The sequence below is a fragment of the Pristiophorus japonicus genome, chromosome 9 (assembly GCF_044704955.1).
Source record: "Pristiophorus japonicus isolate sPriJap1 chromosome 9, sPriJap1.hap1, whole genome shotgun sequence".
Taxonomy (NCBI): Eukaryota; Metazoa; Chordata; class Chondrichthyes; family Pristiophoridae; genus Pristiophorus; species Pristiophorus japonicus.
In genome coordinates this window covers 224,604,763-224,613,912 of record NC_091985.1, presented here as the reverse complement: position 1 = coordinate 224,613,912, position 9,150 = coordinate 224,604,763, and the positions used below count along the sequence as shown (strand labels likewise).

Below are 9,150 nucleotides of genomic sequence, written 5' to 3'. Positions count from 1 at the left end.
GAAAGTTGTTGAGGCCACTTCGTTAGATATATTCAAAAGGGAGTTAGATATGGCCCTTACGGCGAAAGGGATCAAGGGGTATGGAGAGAAAGCAGGAATGGGGTACTGAAGTTGCATGATCAGCCATGATCATATTGAATGGTGGTGCAGGCTTGAAGGGCCGAATGGCCTACTCCTGCACCTATTTTCTATGTTTCTATGATACTGTTTCTGTTTCTCTCTCTGTTGCTATACATGACGGTGTGGCACTGTTACTGAGCGTAATATGGAGACACTGATACCAAGTGTAAGAATGATAATGTGTCTGTCTCCCTATCTTTCGGTGGTGCTATACATGAATGTGTGATACTATTATTGAGCGTAATATGGAGACACAGTTAGGGAGTTTAAGACTGATTCTGTGTCTGTCTCTCTGTCGCTCCCTCTGATAGCCATCTCTGGGTGGCTCTTAAAAGAGCCGTTGTGTTTCTGGTTTATTCTGTCAGGACAGAGTGGAGTTTTACTTGGAACTGGTGTACTTGGTCACCGCCTTTGTCCCTTCCGACACGGCGTGCTTGGCCAGCTTCCCGGGCAGCAGCAGGCGCACGGCGGTCTGGATCTCCCGGGAGCTGATGGTGGATCGCTTGTTGTAATGGGCCAGGCGGGAAGCCTCACCCGCGATGCGCTCAAAAATATCGTTCACAAAAGAGTTCATGATGCCCATTGCCTTGGAGGAGATGCCGGTGTCGGGGTGAACCTGCTTAATCACTTTGTAGATGTAGATGGAGTAGCTCTCCTTCCTCGACTTCCTGCGTTTCTTACCGCCCTTCGGTGGTGTTTTCTTGATCACTTTCTTAGCGCCTTTCTTGGCAGTAACTGATTTCTTCTCATCAGGCATCGTCTTGTTCAATCAGACCCAGACATGACGTAAACTTAGCTCGGAGCTCGCATTATATTGGCAGCCCCACACTCCGCCCACAGCCCTATGCTAATGAGGGATGGGTGAAGACAACGATTGTGATTGGTTCACTCGCAGCGTTGTCAATTTCTATTGTTCTGTAATTCTCTGATTGGATGTTTAAAGAGACCAATCAGATTTACTGCTCGCCACAATCTCAAATTCTTGAATTCGGTCATCAGTTCCACCCCCTCCCGAGCCACATTCTGTTCTTTATCGATCTAGATGTTCGACAGACATTGACCGGTTTGTAACCGAGATTGCCTGAGGGTCACTTCTGGTCAGGACTTGGGAGTCCTTCTATGAGGGCAAAAGGCCCTCCCTGTCTTTCCGCCCTGATGCTGCCTTCCTCCCACCGTTTAATTCAACACCTTTCTTATCTGTCACTGCTGTAACTACGTTAGTTGTTTCAGTGTTACCTTCACCTGGAATATTCCGTACCTTCTGTGCCGTAAAGGGCCTATTTCCCTTAGCACAGGAGGCATAAATTTAAAGTAATTGGTAGAGGATTTAGAGGGGAAATATCTTCACGCAGAGGGTGGCTGCGGTCTGAAACTCACTGCCTGAAAGGGTGGTAGAGGCAGAAACCCTCACCACATTTAAAACTACTGGACGTGCACTTGAAGTGCCGTAACCTGCAGGGTTACGGACCTAGAGCTGGAAAGTGGGATTCGGCTGGATAGCCTTTTGTTGGCCGGCACGGACACGATGGGCCGAAGTGGCCTCATTCCGTGTTGTAAGCTTCTATGATAAATGTCTATAATTCTGAAAATAAAAGGATATTCCGTCCATCGTGCATATGCTGATTTAAAACATATAGACCTTGTCGAAAAATATATATCAATACGGAACAAAATGTAAATGAACTATATCTCCCTCCCTGCATCCCCTTCCCTCCCTCCGTAAGGCGGTGGGTGGCACTTAGTCGAGACTTTGCTTTGTGCTTGGGGGAGAGGGTCGCGTTGAATCCATAGAAAGTGCGGCCCTGCCGTTTCAGAGTGTACACCACATCCATGGCAGTGACCGTCTTGCGCTTGGCTGCTCAGTGTAGGCCTAAACTAACCGGCCTCGGAGAGAAATACACAGCCCGGAACGACCGGAGATCCTGGGAACAGAACCAGCATTCAAACTCTCAAACCAGACCAGAATTAAACTAGGCCCTTTTAATAACCGCCGACTTTCTTTATACAGCTTTCATTGATAGATTAAATAATATTTAGGGAACCGGTTGCGGTATTTATACAATTTTTGAGTCTCTGACAACTGTAGTTTAATTATTAGTTGCTAACTAGAACAGTTTGTGTGAGCAGAAAACCATAATGCAGATACCAGGAACTGAAAACTCCCGCATACAGGTCTGAAATAGACCAATTTATTGGTACCTGAACTCAAGGTCTCCATTAATACAGTAAGCAGCCCTTTCACAGATACTGTGGGTGGCTCTGAAAAGAGCCTTTGGGTTATTAGTTTATATCTTGTCTGCTTTACTTGGTCTTGGACGAAGTGGTGGTTTTCTTGGGCAGCAACACAGCCTGGATATTAGGCAGCACCCCGCCCTGAGCGATGGTCACCTTTCCCAGCAGCTTGTTGAGCTCCTCGTCGTTGCGGATGGCCAGCTGCAGGTGTCTGGGGATGATGCGGGTCTTTTTGTTGTCGCGGGCCGCGTTGCCGGCCAACTCCAGGATTTCAGCGGTCAGATACTCGAGCACAGCAGCCATGTAGACCGGGGCTCCGGCACCCACACGCTGAGCGTAGTTCCCTTTTCGCAGGAGCCTGTGAACACGGCCCACAGGGAACTGCAGTCCGGCCCGGGAGGAGCGAGATTTCGCCTTGGCCCGAGCTTTACCGCTGGTTTTTCCTCTTCCAGACATTTCCACAATCCACAAGTTCAGACAAACAATGAGAAGCTCTTCCCACATCTGCCCTTCTTATACATTCTGGAGGGATGCAGGGAGCGAACTTGTGATTGGTCACTCTGTCGTGGATTTCATTGGCTGTTTCCGATGACCAATCATAGTCTGTCTAGTCCACCAATGAAAGGAGGGCGGAAATTACTGGTTCCCAACAGCCAGAACCTCATGATTTTTTAAATTCAAAAATCCCGCCAATAATTGTGAAAATTGCGGATTATGTTAGTAACTTCACCATTAGCCAAATACTTCAAAACACTTTTTGTTTCCTTTTGTCTTATTCCATGTTCCTCTTGCAAATTCCAGCCTGTTACAATCAGGATTACATTTGGATTCAGTTTCAAACTGTCTGTAACGGGCGGGACTCAGTCCCCACTGATCATGTAACCAGACACATTCCAGCTCCATCTTTGTAAAAGTGAACTTGTTTTCACAGGAGCTGCTGTGGGAGTGAGACCAGAACTGAGAGTCCTTCTGTAAAAAGAGAAGAGGGACAGGGTGTTCAAACAGCCCCTGTTCTAGTCTCTAAGAACTCCCATTCTGGGTTGTTACACTGCGGGGAGTCTCGAGTTAATAAACGGACTGAACGCAACGGAATAAAAAAAACATGTAAAAAGGGCTTGAGTGAGAATGTGACTGAAATCGGAGTTTCCCCGCCCCCCAAAATAAATTCGTCGGCAGGCGCTGTGAATGAACGGGTCTGAGAACAAAGGGAAAGCGACCAGGGACCGTGTTTGTAGTTTACTCACTGCAGCAAATTCCAGCGACGCCAAGGTCAAGCCGGTCAGTGAAGCTTTTTATGAGAATTCAAAACTAAATCGACAGCTGGAACTACAAAGGTTCTCACACACACTTGTTCGGGAAATAACTACAGAAATTCAGTCTAAAGGGAGATGTGATTGTGCAGCTCTTTCAATGATGTTGTGGGTGGCTCTTAAAAGAGCCGTTGTGTTTGGGGTTTGTTCTGTCAGGACAACGTGGAGTTTTACTTGGAGCTGGTGTATTTGGTCACCGCCTTTGTCCCTTCCGACACGGCGTGCTTGGCCAGCTCCCCGGGCAGCAGCAGGCGCACGGCGGTCTGGATCTCCCGGGAGCTGATGGTGCGGCGCTTGTTGTAATGGGCCAGGCGGGAAGCCTCACCCGCAATGCGCTCGAAAATATCGTTCACAAACGAGTTCATGATGCCCATGGCCTTGGAGGAGATGCCGGTGTCGGGGTGAACCTGCTTCATCACTTTGTAGATGTAGATAGCATAACTCTCCTTCCTCGACTTTCGGCGCTTCTTGCCGCCCTTTGGTGGTGCTTTCTTGATTACTTTCTTGGCACCCTTTTTCGAAGCTGGTTTCTTTTCCTCAGGCATCGCCTTGTTCAGTTAAGCACAGAAATGAAGGAAATTTTGCTCCGGGCTCGCATTATATAGACAGCCTCACACTCCGCCCACAACCTTATGTTAATGAGGGATGGGTGAAGGCAATGGCTGTGATTGGTTCATTGGCTGCGTTGTCAATTTCCATTGTTCTGTATCTCTCTGATTCGTCTCTTTAAACATCCAATCAGATTTATTGCTCGCCACAATCTCAAATTCTTGAATTCGGTCATCAATTACATCCCCTCCCGATTTATACTCCGTTCTTTATGTTTCTATTCTGCTCTCAGGCAAAAATGGTTAATGACGGCCGGACTTATGTGGAAGGTTGATTCACGTTTTTTTCTATATATACATTCAATAATCTGAACAGCTGTGTTTGTCGATCTACATTTCTGCATGTTCGAGACATTGACCGGTTTGTAACTGAGATTGCCTGAGGGTCACTTCTGATCAGGACTTGGGAGTCCTTCGATGAGGGCAAGGGACCCTCACTGTCCTTCCGCCCTGATGCTGCCTTCCTCCCATCGTTTAATTCAACACCTTTCTTATCTGTCACTGCTGTAACATGGATGTAACAGCATGGATTTATGAAGGGGAAAGTCATGTTTGACAAATTTGCTGGAATTCTTTGAGGATGCCAGGAACAGGGTGGATAATGGGGAAGCAGTGGATGCGGTGTATTTGGACTTCCAGAACGCATTTGACAAGGTGCTGAAAGAGCTGCACAAACACATCACCCTTTTAACTCAATTTACTGTAGAATTTTCCTGAGCAAGTGTTTGACAACATTTAAAGTTCCAGCTGTAGATTTAGATTTGAATTCTCAGACAAGCGGTTTTACTGTCCGGTTCAACCTTAGCTTCTCTGATGAATTTCCCTCCCAGTAAACTGCACACACTGTCCCTGGCCGCCTGCCAATGAATTATGATCTTGTTTTAGGAGGTGAAACTCAGACTTTAGTCACCTCATTCTCTCTCAAGCCCTTTACAATATAAAAAAAATTCTAGTTCGGGTCAACCCGCTTATTAATCCGAGATTCCGAATGCAACGGCCCAGACTGGGAGTTCTTACAGAGACCAGAACAGGGAGTTTGAACCCTGTGTCCCTCTTCTCTTTTCACAGAAGAACTCCCAGTTCTGGTCTCACTCCCGCCTGTGCGGAGGATCGATCCATGATCTGTGATTCCCAAATTGTACAAAGATTGAGCTGGAATATGTCCCGTTACAGAACGTTTGAAACTGAACCCGAATTTAAACCTGATTGTAACATCCTGGAATTTGGAAGGTAATATGGAATACGGCAAAAGGAAATAAAAAGTGTTTGGAAATCTTTGGCTAATGGTGAATTTATTAACATAATCCGCATTGTAAAAATTGGCGGGGTTTTTGAAATTGAAGATTCTTTGAAAGTCGGGTACGCTCGCGGCCTTCCGCGAGAGGTGGGCACCGGAGGGACTGGAGTGCATCATCACGCCCGGCAACCAAATTTTAATTTGATTTTACGTTTTAAAGCTTAATTTGTTTTAATTGCCGGTGTTTTTAGTGTCCCCTTCCCTTTTATAGGGGGCACCGGAAAAATTGTGATTTCAGTGCCCAAAAAAAAAACAAAAAAAAAACCCCAAAAAAAGGAAAAAAAAGGGCCTTGTAAATGTCTGGTGTGTCACCCAGGTCGGGTGGCACGGTTTAATGTTTATGTTTTGCAGGTAGACTCTAAAAGAGTTTCGTTGAAAGTCGAACAGTAATTTTCGCCCTCTTTTCATTGGCGGGCTAAACAGACGGTGATTGGTCAGCGGAAAAGACCAATGAAATTCACTTCAGAGTGACCAATCACAAGTTCGCTCCCTGCATCCCTCCAGAATGTATAAGAAGGGCAGATGTGGGAGGAGCTTCTCATTGTTTGTCTGAACTTGTGGATCGTGGAAATGTCTGGAAGAGGAAAAACCAGTGGTAAAGCTCGGGCCAAGGCCAAGTCTCGTTCCTCCCGGGCCGGACTGCAGTTCCCTGTGGGCCGTGTTCACAGGCTCCTGCGAAAGGGGAACTATGCTGAGCGTGTGGGTGCCGGAGCCCCGGTCTACATGGCTGCTGTGCTCGAGTATCTGACCGCTGAAATCCTGGAGCTGGCCGGCAACGCGGCCCGCGACAACAAGAAGACCCGCATCATCCCCAGACACCTGCAGCTGGCCATCCGCAACGACGAGGAACTCAACAAGCTGCTGGGAAAGGTGACCATCGCTCAGGGCGGGGTACTGCCGAATATCCAGGCTGTGCTGCTGCCCAAGAAAACCACCACTTCATCCAAGACCAAGTAAAGCGGACAAGATTTAATCTAATAACCCAAAGGCTCTTTTCAGAGCCACCCACAGTATCTGTGAAAGGGCTGCTTACTGTCTTAATGGAGTCAGAGCCCTTTAATTCATGTGCCGGATAGATTGGCCTGTTTTAGACCTGTAAACATAGAAAATAGGTGCAGGAGTAGGCCATTCGGCCCTTCGAGCCTGCACCACCATTCAATAAGATCATGGCTGATTATTCCCTCAGTACCCCTTTTCTGCTTTCTCTCAATGTCCCTTTAGCCATAAGGGCCACATCTAACTCCCTCTTGAATATATCTAACGAACTGGCATCAACAACTCTCTGCGGTAGGGAATTCCACAGGTTAACAACTCTTGAGTGAATAAGTTTCTCATCTCAGTCCTAAATGGCTTACCCCTTATCCGTATGCGGGAGTTTTCAGTTCACGGTCTCTGCATTACGGTTCTCTGCTCACACATACTCTTCCCGTTAACAGCGAATAATTGAACTACAGTTGTCACTCAACAATTGTATAAATACCGCCACCGGTTCTTTAAATATTCTTTAATCTGTCTGAAAACGAGAGAGTCGGCGATGATGAATTAATGTAGTAATAAAAGGGCCTAGTTTAATTCTAGTCTGGTTTGAGATATTTTGAATGCTGGTTTTGTTCTCGGGAGCTCCGGGCTTCTCTGCTAAGCCAGTCAGTTTCGACCGCACTGCATCAGCGAGCGATGCACAACACATACAGGATCCGGGTCCATTGCAGTGCTTCCCAGATCTGCCTGCCCCCATTCTCCGACAACACCGAATGGGGAAATCTGTGCTCTGCCCCGGGGAACTCGAGGTCAGAGCGACGCAAAGTCGATGTCAGTTTCTGAAAATATTAAAGGGCTCATCAGTTAATCGTCAATAACTCCCATGTGAACCGAGCTGGTATATAAATACACGATCAGTAATCAGTCCCACACCCTCTGCCCGTCCCTACAGTGGGTTAATGAACAACACGAAGCTCTGGTTACAGGAGATCGCAGCTCTTTCCTTTGCTGATTTGGTGGCTCTGAAAAGAGCCGTTGTTTCACTTGGTGCTGAAGCTTCGAGCCGAGGCAGGGGGAGTCTAGGCCCGCTCCCCGCGGATGCGGCGGGCCAACTGGATGTCTTTGGGCATGATGGTGACTCGCTTGGCGTGGATGGCGCACAGGTTGGTGTCCTCAAAGAGCCCCACTAGGTAAGCCTCGCTGGCCTCCTGCAGGGCCATGACGGCGGAGCTCTGGAAGCGCAGGTCGGTCTTGAAGTCCTGAGCGATCTCCCGCACCAGGCGCTGGAAGGGCAGTTTGCGGATCAGCAGCTCGGTGGATTTCTGGTAGCGGCGGATCTCCCTCAAAGCCACGGTGCCGGGTCGGTAGCGATGAGGCTTCTTCACTCCGCTTCACTCACAGGGACTGGTAATGCAGAGCCTCCCCTTGTGCCTCCTTTTAAAGTGCGTGAGGGTCCGCCCCGGGGCTGTGATTGGCTGCAGCCTGACCGCCAATCAAATTTGAACCAAGCACCGAGAATGAAAATGAAGGGCGGGAATTACTGGGCCCTGATTGGCTGAACTGAAACTGACAGTTGGTCAATTTCAAAAAGCCCGCCGATTTCAGAATATCAACCAACAGAGATTAAATAAAATCTAATTTCCCGCCAGCAATTTAAGAATCCCGCTCTTTATAACGGCGATTGTGCCCCATTATAAGTCACCAATCCCATTCTGTCACATTCCGGTTTGAATTCTGTTCCATTCCGTGATCCGTCTGTACCGGGCGGGAATAAATCCCCGGTCACTGCTTCCTGTAAACATAAAGATCCCGCCAGTGCCGTCCCATTTAACCGATTCTCACACAGAAACCGCACATGACAGGAATTATCTGTGAGGGGAGACTGTAATATCTGGGACTGTGTATCCTGCCCGGTAGCTGTGACTGTCAGCCGGAGTTTTTGATCTCTCATATTTACAATAGTTGTAAAATATTTAATAATTCCCATATTCCTACAGCGACTACACTCCAAAAGTACTTCATTGGTCTTGTTCATTGGATGTGGTCCTTGCGGCTGAGGGGGGGCGGGGGTCGGGGAATGGAGGTGCTGGAGTGGGTGATCAGCTGTGATCTTGTTGAATGGCGGTGCAGGCTCGAAGGGCCGAATGGCCTATTCTACTCCTGCACCTATTTTCTGTTTCTATGTCTTGAGACGTTCGGTGTTCGTGAAAGGCGTTATATAAATCCAAACCTTTCTTTCCATTAATTAAACAGCCGAAACCATTTCCCAACCAAACTGTCCGCGCTCCGATCCCCAGGTCGCTGCTCTCTCTGTGTGCCGGTGGGTGGCTCTTAGAAGAGCCTTTGTGTTGTGTTTGGGGGAAAAGGGTCGAGTTATTCAGCCGCCGAATCCATAGAGAGTGCGGCCCTGACGTTTCAGAGCGTACACCACATCCATGGCAGTGACCGTCTTGCGCTTGGCGTGCTCAGTGTAGGTGACTGCATCCCTGATCACATTCTCCAAAAAAACCTTCAGCACCCCGCGGGTCTCCTCGTAGATCAGGCCCGAGATCCGCTTGACACCGCCACGACGAGCCAGGCGGCGGATTGCTGGTTTGGTGATGCC

The 9,150-nt window shown here is 48.1% G+C and overlaps 1 protein-coding gene across 1 annotated transcript in view; it reads right to left on the bottom strand.

The window, feature by feature from the left end:
* Window positions 1–9,150, bottom strand: part of LOC139274172 (zinc finger protein 585A-like) — a 134,448-nt gene that overhangs the window by 64,995 nt on the left and 60,303 nt on the right. The gene's annotated exons all lie outside the window — the stretch shown is intronic.